This window comes from Monodelphis domestica, chromosome 7, assembly GCF_027887165.1.
Source record: "Monodelphis domestica isolate mMonDom1 chromosome 7, mMonDom1.pri, whole genome shotgun sequence".
NCBI classification, from domain to species: domain Eukaryota; kingdom Metazoa; phylum Chordata; class Mammalia; order Didelphimorphia; family Didelphidae; genus Monodelphis; species Monodelphis domestica.
In genome coordinates, this window is record NC_077233.1 from 272,673,706 (window position 1) to 272,699,442 (window position 25,737).

Sequence of the window (25,737 nt, forward strand, 5' to 3'; positions counted from 1 at the left end):
GTAGTGTCTGTGTTCACATTTGAATCCAGGACTTCCCATCTCCAGACCTGGCTCTCAAATGTCTGAGTCCCCCAGCTGGCCCCTAAATACAGTATTTTTAAATTAAGGTCTGTACATTATTTTTTAGACATAGTGCTATTATAAACTTAATAGACTACAATACGGTGTAGATATAACTTTTATTTGCCCTGGTAAACCAAAACATTTATGTGACTTCCTTATTGTAATATCTTTATTGAGTTCTTTATTTTATTTATTCTTTATTGAATCTGTAATATTTCTCAGGTATGCCTATAATTTGGCACAGCCCCACTATGAATATTAAATATATTTCCAATTATTTAGGTTTTCTTTTGTTTCTGTAAAAAAAGGTATAATTGCAATTATACATTTTAGTTTATCAACCTATACTCCTGAATGTCTTGTTTGGTTAATTCCCAGATATGTAATATATTGTGTTATAGTAAATGGAATTTCTCCTATCTCATTCTCTTGGCTTCTGATTTCAGCCTTCATTTTTAACCAAACCTGTGACTTCATCAGTTTAGGGAGGTCCTTGTGAAGACTTTCCTCCACCAATGGAGATCTTATTTGCAAAATAAACTTCATTAAGAAATGAAACCAAAATCCCCTTGCCTATGTACATGATATGAAGAGATTATTTTGAAAGCATTCTCTCAGTAGGAACTCTGTGTTTAATTCTTTTTCATTTATTTATTTATCCATCTATCCATTTATTTATTTACTTTCCTGCTTATTTATTTGTTTGTTTATTTAAAACCCTTACCTTCCATCTTGGAGTCAATACTGTGTATTGGCTCCAAGGCAGAAGACTGGTAAAGGCTATGCAATGGGGGTCAAGTGACTTGCCCAGGATCACACAGCTAGGAAGTGTCTGAGGCCAGATTTGAACCTAGGATCTCCCGTCTCTAGGCCTGGTTCCCAATCCAGTGAGCTACCCAGCTGCCCCCTCTGTGTTTAATTCTTGGAATGGCAATATTTTAATGTTACCTTAGCTTTTAAAAAATTCTTTTGAAATCTTATGGCTATGTTTTTTTCTGAATGAAACTTATGCTACCATTCTGTTTAATTATTATAATTTATAAATTCTAAAATACAATAATTATTATAATTTCTAAAAGGAAATTATGTTGGAGATTTCTGCAATAGAATCATAGCTCTCTTTAAAAGGTTATAAGCAATGAGTAACATTCATCTAGCATATACAGATTTCTAGGTTCATTACTATCTGTGGCCTATTTCACCCCCAACTAATCCATGCACGTTGGACCACCTGGTATTGAGAGTAACTGTTCAAGGTTCAAGTTACTTTATGAGTCCATACTCTTAAAAAATGTAGTTCCATCAATGGTTTTTATGCTCAATCAGTGACTGATTAAAAAAGCCTATTCTGATTGTGGTATTATGGCATGGAAATGACCCCGGATCCTTGAAAGTTATGTTCAGGAGACTTCAAGTTCTGGTAGGTTCAATCATGCTGAAAATACTTCAAGTCCGGCTGATATAACAGAATGAGTCCATTTTTGAAGGACCAATAGAGTCAGTTATAAAGAAGCAGGTTAGACACCTGAAATGAAGTATTATTATTTTGGCCTTTGCAACTCACATAAATGGCTCTCAGTCCTCTGTGACCTCCTCCCATTTCTGCAGTGACCGTGGAAAAGAAGTAGGAAAGGGGTCAGAAGTTGCTAAGAATCAGATTTCTTTAGATTGTCAATAAACTGCTGCTTAGCTGCTGGTATTAAAAAACGTGACCGTTGTCTAATAACCACATTTAATGGAAATACTGACAAAGGAGCTAAATCTTACCATGGTCTAAACAAAAGTAGAAGAAAGATGTTGAAACTAAAAGGAAAGATGGCTCCCTGAGCAATTTGGAACTCTACCAAAAGGGCTATAAACTGCACTCTCTGATCCAATAATGCCACTGTATCCAAAGAGATTATAAAAAGGGGGAAAGGACCTACTTGTACAAAAATATTTATAGCAGTTCTTTTTGTAGTGGCAAAGAATTATAAATTATGGGGATATCCATTAATTGGGGAATGGATGAACAAATTGTGTACATATTGGTAATGGAATACTATTGTGTTATAAGAAATGACATGGAGGGGGCAGCTGGGTGGCTCAGTGGATTGAGAGTCAGGCCTAGAGATGGGAGGTCCTGGGTTCAAATCTGATCTCAGACACTTCCCAGCTGTGTGACCCTGGGCAAGTCACTTAACCCCCATTGCCTAGCCCTGACCACTCTTCTGCCTTGAAGCCAATACACAGTATTGGCTCCAAGACGGAAGGTGAGGGTTTTTTTAAAAAAAGAAATGATAACAAGATTATTTCAGAAAAAGCTGGAAAGTTCTGTAGGAACTAATTTAGAGCAGAATAAGCAGAACTGGGAGAACATTATACACAATAATAGGAATACTGGACCATGATGATCTGTGAAAACTTGGCTATTCTCAGTAATGTAATAATCTGGGATAGTCCTGAAAGACTTATGACTGCAAATGCTATCCACCTTCAGAGAAAGAGGTGTTGGAATTCTCTTTGACATCAATGTATTTTTGGTTTTATTTGGGGGTTTTGGTTATGTATAACTTTGCTGTTACAACAATGAACAATATGGAAATGTTTTGCATGACAATTAGAGAAGAAAAGAAAGGAGTTGGTAGACTGGATTTTTCATTTTACAAGAATCAAGAAGAAATATTATTTCATGGGGTATCTTAGACCTCTATTAAAATAACTGCAGTTTATGCATCCATATCAACTGCTGAGGTTGAAGTGATAGAGAAATTCTTTTGCAGAACTTGGTAACACTCTCCATATCAAATCAATATATAATCTGATACTTGTTGATTTTATTGTAAAAACCTGAAGAGAGTGAAATATATAGGAAAAAAGTTAAGGAATAAGAAATAAGAAAAGCCTAAACTTTTACAATACCCAGAATATCATGAAGACTTTGTTGGAGAAAAGAATTGTCAGACACTGGAAATGGAGCACCAAACAACACCATAAAGAATTAAACAAATTATATTTTAATAGTTAATAAAATGCTTATGGAAAAAGGCAATGCCAGATTAGAATATTAACTCAACAATAAATGATATGTGCTAGGCTGATGGACAATTAATTATTAACATTAACATCTCATAAATCAGAAATAAGCAGTGGAGGGAAAACCAATTCAAAGAAAAGTGGGCAGGATATCTAACTGGACAAACTAATTTCATGCACATTCAAAGTTGAAAATGAAAGGAAGACAATAGATGAAAAATGGAAAAGATTTACAAACAACATTTAAACAAACTTTTCTTCATTAAGGATCACAGAACCACTACACTTAGACCCTAACAGCATAGTTCCAGATTTTCTTAAAGAGGAGGTACAAATGACAATAAGGAGAATATAAGGGAGGAAATAACTGGATTAGACTGATTACATAGGATTGCTACACTGAAGCCAATACAATTATGACAATATAGAAAGAACTAGAATACACCAAAATACAAAGTATTAGAAGGGAAGATACCAAAAGAGGGTAAAAAAAATTCTGGACCTCATTAAATAGCAAAAAAATGGTGACCAAAAAACTTTATAAGTACCTATATATGTGTGGCTACTCTCATCTAAATAAAATCTTTATAAGAGTCATCTAAACACAAATCATGATGAGACTCAATGAGGGTATTAGAAGGTAATAAGCAAGCGTCTACAAGTGACATTCAACAGTGGTCACATCTTAAATATTTCACAAGTCAAAAATGAATGAAAGATGGAAAGAATACCAGATTGCATTGTATTTATTGCTTGTTGAATATTTTATAAAAAGCATTTGATTCAGAAGAACAAAATACCACTTTTTAGACCCTTTCAAAGCAAAGTATCTCTCGTCCAGAGATCAAGATCATCTAACAGAATTTCTGTAACAAAGTGGCACTTGGACAATGACTATGTGATAATAAATAAGAGCAACTTGGAGATACAATAGATACTGACTGAAGTCAAGAAGACCCAAGTTCCAATTCAGCCTCAGACATTTAACAGCTGTATTATTCTAGGCAAGTAAGTCACTTAATTGCCTCAGTTTCCTCAATCATAAAATGCGATAATAATTGCACCTACCTCCAAGAGTTGTAGTGAGGATCTAAGGAGATAATTTTTGTTAAGTGCTTAGTGTAGTACCCAACACATGGTCAGAACTCTATGTTTGCTATCATCATCATCATCATCATCAAATATCAGGTAAAACATAAAACATGGCTGATGGTACATATTACTATGATGGAATAGTAAAAGAGTATAGGTAAAAGTGGGATTAATGATGCAACATGCTTGTTTGTGGATGCAAATATACTGATTAGATCACACTTGCAGGACTCCTGGAAGAAATCTGTAATCACTCAAAGAGGTGTGGCTTGTTTATCCATATAGGAAAAACCAAGTGGATAAATAAAAGTTATTGGATGGTTACCCTATAGGCCTTGTCCAATATATACATATCTGGGCCAATCTGTAAAAATGGACAGTAAGCTGAATTAAACAGGAGGAGAAGCACAGGCTATATTACTTTCAGAAACTATAAAGTTCTTTTACTGATTCCAAGGTTTCCATGAAAGTAAAAGCCCATATTTTCAATACTAATATTATACTAGTATAGTAATATATCAATGAGGTGTGGAACACAATTTTCTCCAAAGAACAAAAACTGGAAAAAAAAGGTAAGAAGACTTTCAGCACTCCAAGTAGCCCCGCAGAGATGCCTCTTTGAGACAAGAGTCACACAGGTTTGGCAGGTTATAATTTGTATCACTGAAGGAACTCCAAGTTTGATGAGATCAAAGTTCCATTTGAGTATCTGAGGGAGTCAGCTACTTAACACAATTATTTTAAAGCAAAGGCATTTGTTAAAATGTTATAACATGAACAACAGCAATAAAACATCTCCATGAACCTTTGGATACTCTCCTACTGCCACCCAATAAGAGTATACATAGTTCTTAAATGGAAAAACAGACACATAGTGAATACATGTGACAAAACAATTTATATCTTGGCACCAAATGGCACTCCTGAAAGTCTTCTCATTGTGTATTCATAGGAATAGTTCTTCTACCAGGTGAGTCATCCTGGGAGGCCCTTTAGGCCTGTCCCTCTCTCTCTGCTTCTTGTACACAGTCTCTATAATTTCCAAACTTGAGGTCATCCCAAATCCTGGCCTTTGGTAATATCTAGCTCTTTTGGAAGGAATAGAAGAATATAGGTTCGACAATACCCTGAGTCTAGCAATAATCTTGGCTCTGGTTCCTGCTATATTCAGAATAAGATTCGTACTCCTAGGAATGGGATCTCAGCTCCTTTCTACTTAACTAAACTAAAGCCATGTCTTCTGGCTTCCCAAGCCATGTGCTTCTGCTAAAGAGGCCACTGTTTAGAAAGCATGAAGTCCTCAGCTGCATCCTGTTGTATGCTCTCAGAGGTACAAGAGAAGATGTAACAGATACCAATGGGATATTAGCATTATTCTTCTATGATTTCCTGAAATGGTGTACTGAAGGCCTTTGTTCTGTTCTGTTTTTCTGAGATACCATTTTTAGGCAATCATTTCTCACTGAGCAAAATGCTGAGCAGATATACTGGTATTAGACTAATCCATTGTGAAATGCATTAATACTTTCTTATGCCCCCACCCCCTTATTATATACTATATCAGTTACAGGATCAGTTCAAGGATCAATTCTATATTTGTAGAGCACTAAAAGCAGTTCGGTGTATAAAGGAAGAAGCTTTATTTGCCAATTCTTTGTGATCAATGAAAATAAATATAATAATACATAATACTAAGAGTATGTCCTGAGTTAGTATAGCTCCCTTTTAAAAATTTTTTACAAGAAGCTCCACGTTTTATTAATCACAATAGCTCACTGTTCCTTACAAAATCTCTTTGAGTTTAATGTTTAAAGTTTCTTATTGTCTTTAACTAAGGAAGAAAATAGGCACATATTTCCAGCCCACTCTGAATTTTCTATTCTCTGAAGGTAGTAATAGGGCTTACTCATTAAGTGGCCTACTGAGATTGAAAACTGAACATAATTGATCATTTTTTCCAAAGATCAGTATGTGAAAGACACGTCATGTTCTGAACTCAGCAATTATACATAACTACTAAAGTCTGAGCAACACTAAAATGGATACACATATACACACTTTAAAATGAATTCTCAGCTAAAAATATAAAGTTCATATAAGATGATTAGAAAAAAACCAGACCAAAAGGATTAATTCCATAACATATTGAAAGCATGAGCAAATTTACAAAATAATTATGTGACCAATTATTTTAAAGCATGACTCCATTCATTGTCTTAAAAAATAATTCAATGAAATGCTGTATCTGTTCAAATTCTGCTCATTGTAAACAGCCTATACCATCATTTCTAAATTCAAAAGCTATATAAACACAATGCAATCAAACCTACTATACTTGATAGAAATCCCTTATTTAAGTCATCTGCAAAATGCCCATCTAATACAAATACAAAAAAGAGGAGTTCTTAATAACACAACTTTTTGTATTTACAGTATTCTCAACGGCACTTAAACCTGCACTGAGTATACAAAAGGCACTCCCCCCCAGAACCCCCCAGGCTGACAGCATTCTTAGTTCTCTCATTTACACCACACTGCAATAACATAAAGAGGGGTTTACCATTAATCCAGGTTTTACTACAAAGCATCCCGTTATTTCTCTGTCAAACACTGGCAAGAGTGCCAAGTGTCTGTCATCCAATTCAGGGGATTAAGTCTTCTTTTATAGTGTGATACTTGTACCAATTTATAAAAATACAGATATAGTTTCTTAGAGTTGGTCACAGTCTATATTTTGGCCTGGATTCTTGCCACAGAGGTTGAATATGACAGCTGGCAGGAAACTGAGGGGAGAATATATCCTCCCCTTTTCAGTCACCACATTTCAGTTGCCATAGTGATTAATCCTCAATTGAATGCTGTCTTTGTATATTTCTTTTCAGTAAAACTTTAAGTAAACTTAAGTTGAAAACATTCAGTTGATTGAAAAAAAAGAGAGGCACTACATCACAAACAGGTACAGTAAAGTTTTGTGACATACTACCCCATATTAAAAGAGCAAATTAACTTTAACAAGGGTTATCAATTCCTTTAAATTCTTAAATATCTCCTGTCCTTACTTTTAAAAGATTGCTAGACAGGGTTTTCCATCTTGCCTGGTCTTTTAAAATGTGCTGTCTTAATAAGGAGCTTGAAAGCACCCAACTGTAATCTGAGGTAAAGCTTTTATTTATGTACAATGTACTAGTTAAAAAGGAAACTCAATATTTTACAAGAATCAACTTCAATTTAGTATAATGGAGTCAATATTTTAATGAATTTCTACAATGCGTTAATTTTAAATTGAAATGAAAAAAAAAAGGGCAAGCTAAGAGAAAACGTTAAGAAAAATATACCTAAAGAACAGCTGAAGGCACTCTGAATATAAACTGCAGAAAGGTGCTGATCTGCTTTGTGTATGAAGTTCCTCTACATGCCATGTATGAAGTTAGGTAGATCCTTGTACAAATGAAAATACAATTATGTCCTTACCCCAATTATCAGTAAGATAAAAGGCTCTTTGGTAAAAGTTTGAAATAATAATGGGTAATATATAGCTTTTTTTTTCATCTCGGAGATCTTACGTACACAAAAAAGAAGTTCTACAAGACAATGGAGAATGTTTTTTTTTTAATAACTTTTTTGTTTTGTTTTCACTTAAAAATATTTTCTTTTTGAAACCTGGTTAAAATATTTCACCCAGTATATTTTAAAGGATTTTCATAATTGTCCTTCAACCTGTTTTTTTTCCAAAATAGTTTATACATGGTTAATCTAATCTAAAAAATCTAAAATCTAAAAAATCTAATCTAAAAAAAAAGAAAAGAAGCAAATTAACATTATCATCTCACCGCTAAGTGAATTCTATGAAACATATAAAGAACAACTAATCCCAATACTTTACAAATTATTTGCCAATATAAGCAAAAAAGAAGTTTTACCAAATTCATTTCGACACAAATATAGTACTGATTCCAAAGCCAGGCAGGTAAAAAACAGAGAAAGAAAACTATAGACCAATCTCCTTAATGAACATAGATGCAAACATCTTAAATAGAATAATAGCAGAAAGACTATAGCAAGTAATAATGAAGATTATTCACTATGACCAGATGGGAGTTATACCAGGAATGCAAGGATGGTTTAATATTAGGAATACCATCCACATAATTGACCATATCAATAATCAAACCAACAGAAATCACATGATTATCTCAACAGATGCAGAAAAAGCCTTTGATAAAATATAACACCCATTCTTATTGAAAACACTAGAAAGTATAGGAATAGAAGGGCCATTCCTCAAAATTATAAACTGTATATACTTAAAACCATCAGTAAGTATCATCTGCAAAGGGACAAGTTAAAGGCCTTCCCAATAAGACCAGGAGTAAAGAAGAATGCCCATTATCACCTCTATTATTTAACATTGAACTAGAAATGCTAGCTGTAGCAATTAGCGAAGAAAAAGAAATCAAAGGCATTCAGGTAGGCAATGAGGAGACTAAACTATCACCCTTTGTAGATGATATGATAGTATACTTAAAGAATCCAAGAAAATCAACTAAAAGGCTAGTGGAAATAATTAACAACTTTAGCAAAGTTGCAGGGTACAAAGATAAACCCACATAAATCATCAGAATTTCTGTATTTTTCCCAAAAAAAATTCAGGAGCAGGAGTTAGAAAGAGAAACTCAATTTAAAATCACTCTATACAATATAAAATATTTAGGAATCAATCTACCAAAACAAACACAGGAATTTGAACACAACTGCAAAAATCTTTTCATACAATTAAAACTAGATTTAAATAATTTGAAAAACATTAATTGCTCATTGGTAGAATGGGTTAACAAAAATGACAATCCTACCCAAATTAATCTACTTATTCAGTGCCATCCCTATCAAACTATCAAAAAACTTTCAAATAGAATTAGAAAAAATTATACCAAAGTTCATCTGGAAGAACAAAAGATCAAGAATATCAAGGGAAATAATTTTTTAAAAATGTGAAGGAGCAGCACCAGATCGTGAGCTGTACTATAAAGCAGTGGTCATTAAAACAATATGGTACTGGCTAAGAGAAAGAAGGGTGGACCAATGAAATAGATTAGGGGTAAATGACCTCAGCAAGACAGTGTATGATAAACCCAAAGATTTTTGGGACAAGAACTCACTATTTGACAAAAACTGCTGGGAAAATTGGAAAACAGTTTGGGAAAAATTGGGTTTAAGTCAACATTGTATACCCTATGCCAAGATAAATTCAAAATGGGTAAATGACTTAAATATAAAAAGTGAAAACATATGTGAACACAGACTAGTATACCTGTAAGATGTGTGGGAGAGGAAGGAATTTAAGACCAAGCAAGAAGAGATAGAGAACATTACAAAATATAAAATGAATGATTTTGATTATATCAAATTAAAAAGTTTTTGTACAAACAAAACCAATATAACCAAAATTAGAAGGAAAGTAACAAATTGGGAGAATATTTTTATAACAAAACTCTTTGACAAAGGTTTAGTTTCCCAAATATATAAGGAAGTAAGTCAAATTTTCAAAATATCAAGCCACTCCCCAATTGACAAATGGTCAAGGGACATGAATAAGCAGTTTTCACATGAAGAAATCAAAATTATAAATAAGCACATGAAAAAGTGTTCTAAATCCCTCCTGATTAGAGAAATGCAAATTAAAACAACATTGAGGTACCTTACACCGAGTAGATTGGACAATAAGGCAGCAAAGGAAAGTGATAAGTGTTGGAGAGGATATGGAAAAATTGGGACACTAATACATTGCTGGTGGAGTTGTGAATTGATCCAACCATTCTGGAGGGCAATTTGGAACTATGAGCAAAGGGCTTTAAAAGAATGCCTGCCCTTTGACCCAGCCATACCACTGATGGGTTTGTACCCCAAAGAGATGATTGGGGAAATACTTATACAAAATTATTTATAGCTGTTCTCTTTGTGGTGGGCCAAAAACTGGGAAATGAGGGGGTGTCCTTTGATTGGGAAATGGCTAAACAAATTGTGATATCTGATGGTGATGGAATATTATTGGGCTGTGTTAAAGGGAAATTAGCAGGAACAGGAAATACTACAGAGAAGAAGAAGAAAATTCCAGAACTCTGGAAGAGGGACAGGCAGTTTTTTTCTTCTGAGGGAGACAGTGAAGCAGCCAGGAGCCGAGTAAAAGTCTAGTCTTTAGGGTGGACCTAGATAGCTAGCCAATTGTCTCTTCTGTGGCTTTTCCTCGAGATCCAGTTTATCTCTGGAAATCCTGCTGAAACTGAGATGTTTATCAACAGATCTACTCCAGACTCAAGAGGACAACTGTCAGTGAGACTTCTTTTGGCCCTTGTTCCTGTAACCTTCAAGTCTTCCCAAATTTATAACTAACTAAGGGGGGTGGTGGTAAATTTAATTAGTTGTAGTTAGCAAGACTTGTAAGTAGTGAAAATTATTATATAGTGGGGTTTAACAATTTGGTTTAGGTTTAAGAAAAGATCTTCCCAATTTCTTTCCCCTTTGCCCTTCCCTTAAAATAAACTGTTATTTTGTTATAATTATAGGTTTTTACCCATAATTTTTATATACCTATTTCAGCTGAAAGGAATTATGAATTGGACGAATTCCATGTGAACTAGAAAGACCTCCAGAAATTGATGCAGAGTGAAAGGAGCAGAACCAGGAGAACACTGTACACAAAGACTGATACATTATGGCACAACTGAATGTAATAGACTTTTCTACTAGTAGCAATGCAATGATCCAGGACAATCCAGAGGAACTTATGAGAAAGAACTATATCAACATCCAGAGAAAGAACTGTGGGAACAGAAATGCAGAAGAAAAACATATGATCGATCACGTGGTTTGATGGGGATATGATTAGAGTTTTGATGTTAAAAGATGACTCTACTGCAAATATGAACAACATGGAAATAGGTTTTGAACAATTATACATGTAAAACCCAGTGGAAATGTTTTCCAGCTCTGGGAGTGGGGACATTAAGGTAGGGATCATGAATCATATAACTGTTGGGAAGATAGACAGCTACCTCCTTATACTTGATTGGATTTTAGTAATAGTGATAAGTGGATGAGTTAGAAATAATCAATAGTGTGAGTTTAGAGTGATTATAGAGTGATTGGTGTGATACTCATTATGATATAATCAGTATAGTTTATGATTTATAGATTTTATAGGATTAGGATTATATAAGATGAGATTTTAGAAGACTAAAAGTTTTATAAAAATATAGGATTTATAAGGATTACTTACTCAAGCATAAAAACTGCTTCTAAGTGGATTTTCAACCCCTCCCTATGCTGTACTTCTCCTTTTCCATATATTGCTGACACTCCAAATCATGACCAAAACTTGTGATAAACATCCTGTGCCTCTCCTAATTTGGAAACACCCCTCTGATTCAGAGGCAGTGGTCAGTGCTAACCCAATAAGGATATTATGGTATTGTCTTGTGACTTTACCTTAAGACATATGTGGGCATAGCTAGGCAAAGTTGACCAATCATCATTGCAGTTGGGTAAATACAAAAAAGGTACACATGATATCTTGTAATATAAGTCATCCTTGTACGGAAATTGTTCATTTTGTTATGATCTGGGAATATAAACCAGGTCTCCTCCTCTAGGCATTGTCTCTTGCTTGGGTCTGTCTATGTAACACATGCAAGAGAATGCTTTTATTGGGGGACTTGGCACTCTTCCAATAAACTCTAGCTTTCTACCTCAAATTGGAAAAAAAAAGAATCAATAAAAAAGGCAAACCAAAAATAGTTAATATAGTATTGGAATTAATTTTTCTTTTAAGGTTTGGTAGAATTCCCTTATGAATACATCTGGTCTACCTGAAAAGCCAGAAATAAACAGAAATATTGACGTCATACTACAAGAAATCAGCCAAGAAAACTGCCCTGATATTGTTGAACAAGGAGGCAAAAGACATTGAAAGAGTTCATAGAACACCATCTTCACTAAATCCTCAAAAGACAACTCCCAGGAATGTAATTGCCAAATTCAAAAGCTTTCAACCTAAGGAGAAAATTCTACAAGAAGCCAAAAAGAGAAAATTCATATACCAAGGAGTACCAATCAGGATAACACAAGACCTGGCAGCTTCCACACTAAAGGACTGCAAGGCTTGGAACATGAAATTCAGAAAGGCAAGAGAATTGGGTCTTCAACCAAAGATCACCTACCGATTAAAAGTGAATGTATACTTCCAGGGGAAAGTATGGGCATTCAACAAAATAGAAGATTTCCTAGTATTTGTAAAGAAAAGACAAGAACAAAGTGGAAAGTTTGATATCCAAACACAAAGATCAAGAGAAACATGAAAAGGTAAATAAGAAAGAGAGAGAAAAGGGGAAAATGTTTTTTTATTCAAACTTTCTTCTTTAATGGCTACAATAAGATCAATATATATATATATATATTAATATATGGGGAAAATGTTATTTGTAACTCTCAAAATTATATTCACTATTATAGTAATTAGAAGAATCATTCACAGGAAGAGATTGGGGTGATAAGTTCTATAAGATGATATGCAAAAAAAGAAAAAGGGAAGGGGGAAATAGAAGATGGCTCCAAGAAAGACTTGAAGAAATAAAATAAGTAGGATAATCTGTATCACACTAAGATACACATAGGAAGGGGAGGGGAAGAATACTCTTATAAGAAAGAGAAGAAGACAGTGCTAATAAGTAATACTTAAACCTTACTCTCAGTGAAATCAATTCTGAGAGGGAAGAGCATCTAGATATATTGGGGTCTTGAATTCTATCTTATCCTACAGGGAATGTGAGAATGGAAAACTAAGGAGGGCAGGGGGAAGGGAGTAAAAAAAGGAAGGAAAAGAGAGGGGGGAGGAAACTTAATAGACCTTAAAAAATAAGGGATCAAAAAGGGAGGGGCCAGAAAGGGAAGCATATGAAGGGAGGGGATGTGGGGGACTGATTAAAAGCAAACCACTGGTTTAAAAGGATATATCAAAAGAAGAAAGGACAGAAAGAGGAGAGGATATCAAAATGCTGGGGAATACACAAGTGACAATCATAACTTTGAATGTGAATGGAATGAACTCATAGATAAAACAAAAACAAATAGGAGAGCGGATTAGAATCCAAAATCCTACCATATGTTGTCTAAAAGAAACACACCTAAGGTGGGTAGACACTCACAAGGTTACAATTAAAGGTTGGAGCAAAACCTATTGGGCCTTAACTGATAGAAAGAAGGCAGGAGTTGCAGTCATGATATCTGACAAAGCCAAAGTAAAAATAGATCTGATTAAAAGGGATAAAGGAGGTAAAGACATTCTGATAAAAGGGAGTATAGACAATGAGGCAATATCAGCACTCAACACCATTTTTTGGTATGAGCACCAAATGGCAGAGCATCTAAATTCTAAAGGAGAAACTGGTGCAGATCAAGGATGAAATAGGTAGAAAAACTATACTAGTGGGAGACCTGAACCTTCCTCTATCAGAACTAAATAAATGAAATAAAAAATAAATTTGTGATAAAAGATGTGAATGAAATCTTAGAAAAATTAGAGTTAATAGATACATGGAGAAAAATAAATAGGGACAAAAAAGGAATAGACCTTCTTTTCAGCAGCAGATGGCACATTCACAAAGATTGACGATGTACTTGATCATAAAAACATGGCAAACAAATGCAGAAAAGCAGAAAAAATAAATGCAATCTTTTCAGATCATAATGCAATAAAAATAATGATCAGTAAGGGTACATGGAAAGCCAAATCAAAAATTAATTGAGAATTAAATAAAATGATTCTCCAAAATTGGTTAGTTAGAGAACAAATCATAGAAACAATTAATAATTTCATTGAAGAAAATGACAATGATGAGACATCCTTTCAAACGCTACGGGATGCATCCAAAGCAGTACTTGGGGGAAATTTATATCGTTGAATTCATATATTAACAAATTATGGGAGGGCAGAGGTCAATAAATTAGACATGCAAATCAAAAAACTTGAAAGTGAACAAATTAAAAATCGCCAGAAAAAACTGAATTAGAGATCCTAAAAAGTAAGGGAGAAATTAATAAAATCAAAAGTGAAATAACTATTGAACTAATAAATACGAGTAGAAGTTGGTATTTTGAAAAAACAAACAAAATGGACAAAGTACTGGTCAATCTAATAAAAAAAGGAAAGAAGAAAACCAAATTAAACAGTATCATAGATGAAAAGGGAGAGCTCATCTCCAATGTAGAGGAAATTAAGGCAATCATTAAAAACTATTTTGCTCAATTATATGGCAATAAATATGCCAATCTAGGTGATATGGATGAATATTTTAAAAAATATAAATTGCCTGGAATAACAGAAGAAGAAATAGAATTCCTAAATAATCCCATATCAGAAAAAGAAATTGAATAAGCCATCAAAGAACACCCTAAGAAAAAATCCCCAGGGCTTGATGGATTCACAAGTGAATTCTATCAAACATTCAAAGAAGAGCTAATCCCAGTACTATACAAACCATTTGACATAATAAGCAAAGAAGGAGTTCTACCAAATTCTTTTCATGACATAAATATGGTACTGATTCCAAAGCCAGGCAGGTCAAAAACAGAGAAAGAAAACTAAAGACCAATCTCCTTAATGAATATATATGCAAAAATATTAAATAGGATACTAGCAAAAAGAATCCATCAAGTCATCACGAGGGTTATTCACTATGATCAGGTGGAATTTATGCCAGGAATGCAAGGATCGTTCAATATTAGGAAAACCATCTATATAACTGACCACATCAACAAGCAAACTGACAAAAATCACATGATTATCTCAATAGATGCAGAAAAAGCCTTTGACAAAATATAATACTCATTCCTATTGAAAACACTAGGAAGTATGGGAATAGAAGGGTCTTCCCTAAAAATAATAAAGAGTATGTATGTAAAACCATCAGCAAACATCATCTGCAATGGGGATAAACTAGAAGCCTTCCGAATAAGATCAGGAGTGAAACAAGGATGCCCACTATCACCTCTATTATTTAACATTGTACTTGAAACACTAGCAGTAGCAATTAGAGAAGAAAAATAAATTGAAGACATTAAAATTGGCAATGAGGAGATGAAGCTATCACTCTTTGCAGATGATATGATGGTCTATTTAAAGAATCCTAGAGAATCAACTAAAAAGCTAGTGAAAATAATCAACAGCTTTAGCAAAGTTGCAGGATACAAAACAAACCCACATAAGTCATCACCATTTCTATATATCTCCAACATATCTCAGCAGCAAGAATTAGAAAGAGAAATTCCATTTATAATCACCCTAGACAATATAAAGTACTTAGGAATATATCTGTCGAGACAAACACAGGAACTATACGAATAGAACTACACAACACTTTCCACACAATTAAAACTAGATCTAAACAACTGGAAAAACATTAACTGTTCATGGGTAGGATGAGCTAACATAATAAAAATGACAATTCTACCGAAATTAATTTACATATTTGGTGCCATACCCTTTGAACTACCAAAATTGTTTTTTTAATGAATTAGAAAAAAACATAACGAAGATCATTTGGAAGAACAAAAAATCAAGGATATCCAGGAAATAATGAAAAAAATATATGAAGGAAGGTGGCCTTGCAGTACCAGATCTCAAACTATACTATAAAGCAGTGGTCATCAAAACAACATGGTACTGGCTAAGAGACAGAAAGGAGGATCAGTGGAACAGACTTGGGGTTAGTGACCTCAGAAAGACAGTCTATGATAAGCCCAATGATCTCAGTTTTTAGGACAAAAATCCTCTATTTGATAAAAACTGCTGGGAAAATTAGAAGACAGTGTGGGAGAGATTAGGTTTGGATCAACACCTCACACCCTACACAGAGATAAACTCAGAATGAGTGAATGACTTGAACATAAAGAAGGAAACTATAAGTAAATTATGGCAACACAGAATAGTATACAATGTCAGACCTATGGTAAAGATTTTAAAACCAAGCAAGACTTAGAAAAATCACAAAATGTAAAATAAATAATTTTGATTACATCAAATTAAAAAGGTTTTGTACAAAAAAACCAATGTAACCAAAATTGGAAGGGAAGTAACAAATTGGGAAACAATATTCATAACAAAAACCTCTGACAAAGGTCTAATTACTCAAATTTACAAAGAGCTAAATCAATTGTACAAAAAATCAAGCCTTTCTCCATTTGATAAATGGGCAAGGGATATGAATAGGCAATTTTCAGTTAAAGAAATCAAAACTATTAATAAGCACATGAAAAAGTGTTCTAAATCTCTTATAATCAGAGAGATACAAAACAAAACAACTCTCAGGTATCACCTCATACCTAGAAAATTGGCTAACATGACAGCAATGGAAAGTAATGAATGCTGGAGGGGATGTGGCAAAGTCAGGACATTAATTCATTGGTGGTGGAGTTGTGAATTGATCCAACCATTTTGGAGGGCAATTTGGAACTATGTACAAAGGGCACTAAAAGACTGTCTGCCCTTTGATCCAGCAATAGCACTGCTGGGTTTGTGCCCCAAAGAGATAATAAGGAAAAAGACATGTACAAGAATATTCATAGCTGCACTCTTTGTGGTGGCAAAAATTGGGAAATGAGGGGATTCCCTTCAATTGGGGAATGGCTGAACAAACTGTGGTATATGTTGGTGATGGAATACTATTGTGCTCAAAGGAATAATGAACTGGAGGAATTCCATGGGGACTGGAACACCTTCTAGGAAGTGATGCTGAGGGAAAGATGCAGAAGCAGAAGAACTTTGTACACAGAGACTGATACACTGTGGTATAATCAAATGTAATGGACTTCTCCATTAGTGGCAATGCAGTGATCATGAACAACCCAGAGGGATCTATGAGGAAGAACACTATCCATATTCAGAGGAAAAACTGTGGGAGTAGAAACACCAAAGAAAAACAACTGCTTGATTACATGGTTTGAGGGGAATATGATTGGGGATATAGACCCTAAATGAACATCCTAGTGCAAGTATCAACAGTATGGAAATAGATTCTGATCAAGGACACATGTAAATACCCAGTGGAATTTCATGTGAGCTACAGGAAGAGTGAGGGTAGGGGAGAGAGGAATAGAATATGATTTTTGTAACCAACAAATACTGTTTGAAATTGACCAAATAAAAAAAATAAAAGGCCAGCTTGAGGATTCAGTCATTCTCTTTGTTGATTGAGCCAGACTGGAGCAGGAGACTCTTTCCCTAGATCCTGTATAGGCTTGCAGTGCTGAGTGAAGTGATTCCTTCTTTGGTCCTTTGTTGAGGAGCCCCTGTCTGGTCATTGGCACTTTGGTGGGACACTCCCTTCAGCGTTAGTTCTGGAGAGATTCTTGGTGGTCTTAGCCTCATGTACACTGAAAGTTCTCTGTGGATTCATCTCCTGGCTCCTCAGATTTCGGCTTCTTAATTAGGACTTTGGATTCTGGTGAGATTCGCTTTTAGATTCCCATTTGTGATATGGAGACATTAAGATACAACTTAGGGTATTTTGTAGCTAGGCAGTATATTCTGTCTCCTTATCTACATTTTTCCACTTTCACTCTTTCCAGCCTCTTTGTAAATAAAGCTGCTAAAAGTCATTTTGACTTAAGTTGTAGTATTTTTTTAAATTGGTGACCACAATATTACTTTAGAATTCTCATATTTAGTATAAAATCTAAATTTAAATTCTTACTAAGCTGAAGATAATGTCAAGATTATGCAGCAAGGGATCTGGAAGAATGGTGACATGATTGTCAGAAATAGAGACATTCAGAGGACACAAAGAATTGCAGATTTCTAGATCTCTGCTGTCTAGTTACCGTAACATATAGGATCATGGATGTGTGTAAGATTGTTTTGCCATTGTGTGTATGTATGTAAGAGTGCTTTTGTATTGGGTGTGCGCAAGTGATATTTCATGTTTTTAAAGATTGTATTTATCTTCTTTCGTGTATGCATGTGAGATAAGTGCTTATCATGAAGTGCTTTCTGCAGAGGTTTTTACTTAACGGAGAGGCTTGTGTTTTCCTGGTTATGTAATGGATCATTCTAATTCACATTCTCTTTTATCTGAGATTTTCTCTTCTTCATATTCCTGTGCATCTCATGTCAGAGTATAGACTGGTTGATTGTATTTTAAAAGTGATTTCTGTTCTATTTGAGGCATTTGTGTATGCATTTCTTCTGGGGTTGTTTCTGTCCTGTCTTCAGTTATTACACTGTGGGCATAATGGTGTTTTACATAGGACGCATGGAACCATGTATCTCTTCCTATTATTTTGATAGATATTGGAGTGGTAAGGGCTACTTCAAATGGACCATTCCACCTGGGTTCTGTAGGTTTGTCTTTGGTGAAGGTTTTTTTCACGTATACTTTATCTCTTGGCTTTTACTGAAATGCCATGCTATAGCCTTTTTCTTCAGACCCATGGTATCATGCAATCTTGGCTGAGATGCTCCAATGGCATCCTTGGTGTTGTTTGTACATGAGGAATGAAGAGGCAAGTATTCATTCCTATCCCGTTCCTTTGCCTTGTTGTTTGAGTTGGATAGCTTACAATGATGATGGTATGATCTTATAATTTTAAAGCATAGATCTTCATTTGCATAGGCTTCCTTTTCAATATCTGACAGGCAGTTGATTACTTTGGGGATCTACATACCTATTTTACCTTTCACAGCCAGGGTTTGTTACTTTGGACTCTGGGGTTGCAATTTCTGGTATAGACTTCTTCATGGATAGGATTATTGATCTTTTTGCCTAGTCTGGGTTTGTATAAACTTTCTTATTGTCTGCTACCCTATGGAACTTGTACCAGTCATGGTACCAAGTGTCCTCAATAGGTACTGTATCTTGGTTCGTGGGAGGCTCAAAGTTGGAGAAAGGAAGATGTGATAGTAGCATTACATTTTATATATCTTCTTCAGTTTGTTCTCTATAATAATTCTGTAATACAGTGTCAGTTACTCCTAGTCCATTGGCACTTTCCCTAACCTTGTACTTCTCATAAAGTTGACTCCTAATGCATGCAACATTTCCTCTACTGATATTGTGTCTTCTCTGTTTTGGTTTAACTCTTCAGAAAAGATCATTTGTTCTGAATCCAGGGATTCACTATGCCAATCTGTTTCCCACTCTTTTAAATCTTTGTGATCTTGATCGCAGTTTGATGTAATTGTGAGGTTCTTGGTTTTCATCACAGTCTGAGTCAAATATTATTGTACCTATTGGTTCTGTGTGATCTGTGTCTTGTTCTTATTCTTGTTAGGTGATGTCTATATTCCCCAAATCTATTATTCTCTGTTGCTCAGTAGTATGTTGTGACTCTGTGTTATGTATTGGTAAATCTGGTTTTTGTATATCCATGTCGTCCTGTGGATCTGTTATATTGTGTATCTTCACTGTTTCTTCCATATCCTTTAGCCTCTTCTTGTGAATTTGCTATCAGGTTGTTTAAATGCACAAGCTTCCCATTATTCTTTGCACCTTCTTGCTCCATGGTTTGTTGTGAATTTGTGTATGTAGTCGATGTTTGAGGTTTCTGATGTGTTAAAATATAATCCTTCCTTCCCCTGTCATTCTTCCCATATCTGGTTAAGTCAATGATAGATGAATGCTTTTCAGGACCTTGGATAGCTCCTAGGTGATAGCCCATAGAAAGGTCAGAGAGAGGGTCTGCCTTTAGAATGTTCTCTATCTTAGAACTGCCTGAATAATGTTTCTCAGTTAAGGCCATTTCTTGCTCCATTATACCCCTTCCCTTAGCTTGTTTTTCAGCATCTCATTTAGGGAATAGCATGTCTTCAATGATTTCGTATTCAAATGTGCTAAACCCTTCCCCAGATCTGCTATCTTTTAGTGGAATAAGGTTTTTTATGTGACCTCTTGGGTAAAATTCTTTTGCATTTGTGTTTAAACCAGCTTTTCTCTCATTGATTTTTCCTCTCTCTGCTTGAAGTTTGAATGTATCAACTTTTTTCTGTGTTTCAACTTTCAATTTGCTTGCAATAGTTCATTCCTGTTGCCTTGTCAGAGTGGGTCTGGAAAATTATGATGTTTTTTCTTTGTATGAATTATTTATGCTGCTGTTTTAAGGATTTGTTATCCCTATTTGATTTTGTAATCCCCAGAACCATTCTGCATGCTAGAAAGTTCTCCAAATGTGATCTGATTTGTTCCTTGCTTTAATCCATGCAGTTTTATATGTCCCTTTGTGAATCAAAAATGTTATGTTTTATTTCTGCAATACTATTTCTCACTTCTTGCATTTCAATTATAGGCCTCTGCTTTGCCCTTATGTTGTTTCCCATACTTTGCTTCATGTATAGTCCTCCCCTCCCACCATTGAATATTTCTCCCTCTCTTTTCCATCCTCTTTTCTCCATTCTTTAGTTTTCTTTTTAAGTTTCTTCTTTGAGGTTCCTCCCAAGTTGTCCCATTGTTTTCCTCTTCATGTGTTAATTGTAGCAATAACATGGCTTCATGTTGTGTAACTGCCCTTCGATACTACCTCAAAGTAATGAGGTTTAGCTCCTTGGGAAATTGCATTTTGCATATATTTTATATCTGGTGTCTCTTCTTCTCTAAGCCTACAGTGGCTACAACACACTTTCTCATTGGTCTGTTGCCTTTTATAGGATCTGTTAGTATATACTCTGCCCTGTGAGTAGGTATTCTAGTATCTCCCTCCTTTGTTTTGCGCTTGTTCATATTTTTGTTTTTGTGGGCAGTTTCTCACTATATGACCTATTCTCGAGCAGAGAAAATATCTCCTAGTGTCCCTCTGTCCCCTTTGCTGGTATTGTGGGATCAGCTTATTAAAAGTTTTTATTGTGGCTAGGTTCTTCACCTCCTCTATTTCTTTTTATTTGAGTGTTTTAGTGGTGTCCTGCAATTTCTTTTTTAGCTCATCTTTTTTCCTTTTCTGCTCCAATTGGCTCTCATACAGATATGTGGCCATCTCCCTTAGTTTGTTTAGGGAAATGGAATCATATTTAGGGAAATAATTCTTAAAGAAGTCCTTCAACTGTTCATCATAACCCTGTAAAAATTGCCTCCTGACATGTGCCAAAGACCCCTGTAAGTCAGGATTAAAGCCCATTAATCACTAGATATTTTCTAATAATCATTCAATAAAATTTGAAGAATGTTCCTTTTTTCTTGTTGCAACCTGTCAAACTTCTCCCAGGCATTAGGTCATTTGGACAGTTGTTTAATCACCTGCAACAAGTCTTCACAGCATTTCTTTATATAACTCATTCTCAGGGAATTAGCAAAATCAGTCTTTGTAGGATTCTGGCCAGCTGGTAAGAGAGGAATCTTGTCTGGTCCTAGCAATGAAATTCTTGTGTTCTTGGAGGGGTAAAAAGCTCCCCCCAACAAGATCTCAACACCTCCCAAATCTGGCTCATACAATCTGAAAGCTCTTTTCAGTTCTTTTAAAGCTCGGTTGGGTTCAGAAATGAATTTTGGCATTCTCTTACGCAGTGAGTCAAATCTTGGGTGATAAACGACTTGTGGATCTTTGCAAGTAAAATGCCAGAGTTATCAGTCAGCTTTGCCACAGCTCGGAGAGGTATGATCTTATGTGCGTTCAAAGTGCAGTATTGCCTTGTGTTTTAGTTGTGCCTTGGTTTTCTTAGAGTCCTTGTCCATGTCAGTGTTTCCAGTCATATCTTCTTTAGTCACTTCCTTAGTCACCATGTCCTTTCCCTTTCCCATGTTCTCTTGTTTTTTTTTTTATCATATATTTCTGACAAATTTCAGTTAGAATGGGAATGTGTTCAAATAATGCCTCCATCCTATTTTAAGAACCAGTGTATTAATAGCTTTCTTCTGCATGATATTAGCTCCAACCTTGATGTAATTCAATGCCTAATGCCACTGCCATGAAAACTACATATATTTGAGGGAGTGTTGCAGAGAAAGGACATCTCAAAAGGTATCTGGGTCTAAGAGATTGTCATGTTCACCACAGTACCTATAGTATTCTCAGTCATTCCTGATATTGTATTGTATATCACACAATAACCCCAGTAAATCATCAAAACCCCCATTAAAGTTGCCCAGAATAGTAACTGCAACATCCTTTCCATATAATCCCTTCTGTTTTCCCCACTTGTATTGCCTCACTTAGTTAACAAGATGTCAGATACTAAGTGCTTATTGCCTTATAGATGTTTCTTGACAATGGCTACTCTGCTCAAGGGCTCTAGCTGTTGACAGTTAACAGCTGAAAAGGTCTGCTGGCAAGACTTCTGGGTTTGTTCTTTATAGGAATTAAGATGTCTGATCCTATATACTGTGTGTTCTTTTACTGCCCCTTAAGATGGTTATCTTCCCCTTTGAATTTCAACTTTCAGTTTGTGACAGTTGGCAATGGTGGATCTTTTTTCCTGGGGTGCCATTTATATTGGAGGGTTGGTTTGGGTATAATGGAGAAAGAGTTGATGATATATACCCAGAAGGTAGGAGGGTGAGATGGATTCCCCTCTTCAGTCTTCTTCAAATATGTCTCCTCACTAACCCTGCCTTTACTATCCTCTAATAACTGATTTAATAGATGAACCTTTTCCCTTGGGGAAAGAGAGAGAAATCAGCTCTCTCCTGCTTCCACTATGACAAAGAAATCAATTTAGGATAACTGACAACTTTATTCTAACAACTGTGATTAGGGGTTGTGGAAAGGAAACAAGAATGACAGTTAATGGGGGAAGGGGCAACTGGGAGTGGCAGTTGGGTCTTGTGACTAGCACTTCCTTCCTGCCGGTTTGAACTTGCTTCCTGGTGTTGGAGGAGGGAGGAGCCCATTCAGCCCAGTCTGGAATGGCATGCTCTTCTTAGTTCAGCCTGAAGACACAGGCTTCTTCTTCTTTTTTTTTTTTTAAGGAACCTTTGCACTAGAACTTATTGATCAGGGAGTAATATGGTCAAAAAATCATTTTGTCAGCCAAGTGGAGGCGGGATCAAGGAGAGAGAGGAGGCAGAGAGAACAATCAGATTGTTGTGCAATTGTTTCCATCAAGACACAGGCTTCTGAAAGTTAGAACTGTTCTTGTTTGTCTTCTGTCTACTGCTAAGATTCTGAATTAGACAAAGCAGGACTGATATAGAGTAGATGGGAGTGGGAGAACCCTCCGCCAGCCTCGGGGCCTGGCCTCAACTCTGAAGCTGAGAAAAAAACTCCCATCCCAACTGGTTATTAAACTTTATATTATTTGAATTCGCAGTCAGATAAGTGGACTATCATTTCTGGTCATAGAGGGAGCTGAACTTCAGTTCAGTCATTCAACGAGAAACAGTCCTCATCGGACCCCTGCTGCTTCCTCTCAGCAGCGGGCATCTCCCTCCTTTGCTTCACTGAGAGATATTCCCTCTCTCCCCTTAAACTCCTCCATAGCCCATATAAACCTCCCTTTATCCCCCTGTTTTCCAATCCTCCATTTCCTTTCTCAATAAATATTACAAGGTAAAATAAGAAAGTTGTCTGAAGGTTAGGATCTATAGGAAAGAAGGGAAAGGAAGTCCCTGTCTGTCTAAAATCTCCCTTTCCTTCCCTCCAAAGTTGAGAGACTCAGGCTTAATGGCCTGGTCTCTGAGAGGTTCAGATTTGTGACCCCTGGTCTTTGTCACAGCAGAGTCAATGTCCAGACCCAGGGTGTCATAGGAGCTGTGTGAGATCTTGTTAGGCTGTTTCTTAGTCTTATCAGGTTTCTGTCACACTTCTTGGTATCATAGGATTCAGCATAGCAGGTACAAAATAAATACTTGTTGACTAATTTGGGAGAAAAATAGATTTGTTTGCCTAAAGAATAGTGCAATTTTAAAAAAGCCCATTTAAGTAATTTCTTAATTAAAAAATAATATGCTTCCCTAATTAAATGCAATTTTAGAATTCTTATGCCTGCCTTTGGTTTACTTCTTATACCTTCTCAGTTAAGTTTCTAGAGATGGTCATTCAAACATGTTAGTCAATTCTGGGAAAGCTACTTTGGAGTACTAGAGATGGCCCTAAAATTTGGGGGTTCTTTGCTGTATTCCTAGCAACAAGTCTAACTCAAAGCAATTTTATTATATTGTGCCCTTTTCTCTTAAATGTAAATTGAGAATGACAGTATATAACATATTTAATTTTACTCCTTTCATTACCACATATAATTAAGAAGTATTTTGTTCAAACACTGTCTTATTAAAAGAAATTACATAAATGATCCTAAGAAAATGTATTTAGTATCACAAAGCTGTTTTAAAGGAAAAAAAGCAAATCTAGTGCTTAGAAAGCAAGGTAATGCAATTAATTGAAGGTAAGATGAATTTCTATTCATTTAAGTTAGATGAGATTCCTAAGGGAAACCAAGTACACATTCCATTGCAAATAGAAAGTTCTGGGAAAAGTGTCTTGTGAGCTAAATAATCCAAAAATATTAACTGAGCCATCCACTTCATTTTGTATGTTTGGGCATTGTTAAATTGAACTTAAAATTATCTACAGAATTTAAAAAAAATATGCTCATGAAAAAATATTAATTTAGTAGAAGTAATTTCTTTAAAATTTAATAATTTTTTAAATGATTGTTTTCCAACCACTGACCAGTAGCATGTTGTATGGATATATAATTTTTACTTTTTTCTCATTTACAATCAAAGCTTCTTTTCTCTTACAATCCATTAAAGTACTACATATTTCTGTTATTCATCCTTTGGAGTCCTAATTCCTCTATTCCTATGTTCTTCCTTCTCTCTGGCTCTTGGTGCCTACTATCTGATATAAATAGAATCCCAAGTAGGAGTTCTGGTACCTGGGGAAAATTCAGTTATGGAAGAACATTTGGGGGACTATTTTCCAGACCAATACTTGTCCTACCATTTCTTAGGAACTATGCTAAGATGTTCTTCAGTCAGAATATGGTGTCCCCACATATATACTTTACAAGAACTGCCCGGGGTTCTGAAGTGCATCCTCCCCATGCATATAAAGTAGTCCTGGAAATCACAAGCTCACCTGCCACTCCACTCTAGGCTAGCTGGGAGTGGTGTTGCCCTTCTCTTCTGCCTATGACCACACTGGAATGTGGTCTGATGGAAAGATCAGACCAACAAACTGCCAGTGACCTGGAGTATCCTTGCTCTCCCATTCCCTGGCTAAAGGGCTGACCGTCCAAAGAGATAATAAGGAAAAAGATTTATACAAAAATATTTATAGCCTCACACTTTGTGGTGGCAAAAAATTGGAAAATGGGGGTGTCCCTCGATTGGGGAATGGCTGAACAAATTGTGGTATCTGGTGGTGATGAAATTCTATTGTGCTAAAGGGATAATGAACTGGAGGAATTCCATGTGAACTGGAAAGACCTCCAAGAATTGATGCAGAGCAAAAGGAGCAAAACCAGGAGAACATTGTACACAGAGACTGACTATGGCACAAACAAATATAATACTTTTCTACTAGAAGTAATGCAATGATCCAGGACAATCCAGAGGAACTTATGAGAAAGAACGCTATCCACAGCCAGAGAAA

The 25,737-nt window shown here is 35.5% G+C and overlaps 1 protein-coding gene across 3 annotated transcripts in view; it reads right to left on the reverse strand.

Moving 5' to 3' along the window:
• ERCC6L2 (ERCC excision repair 6 like 2) overlaps window positions 1-25,737 on the reverse strand; it is a 174,392-nt gene that overhangs the window by 23,972 nt on the left and 124,683 nt on the right. The window lies entirely within an intron of this gene.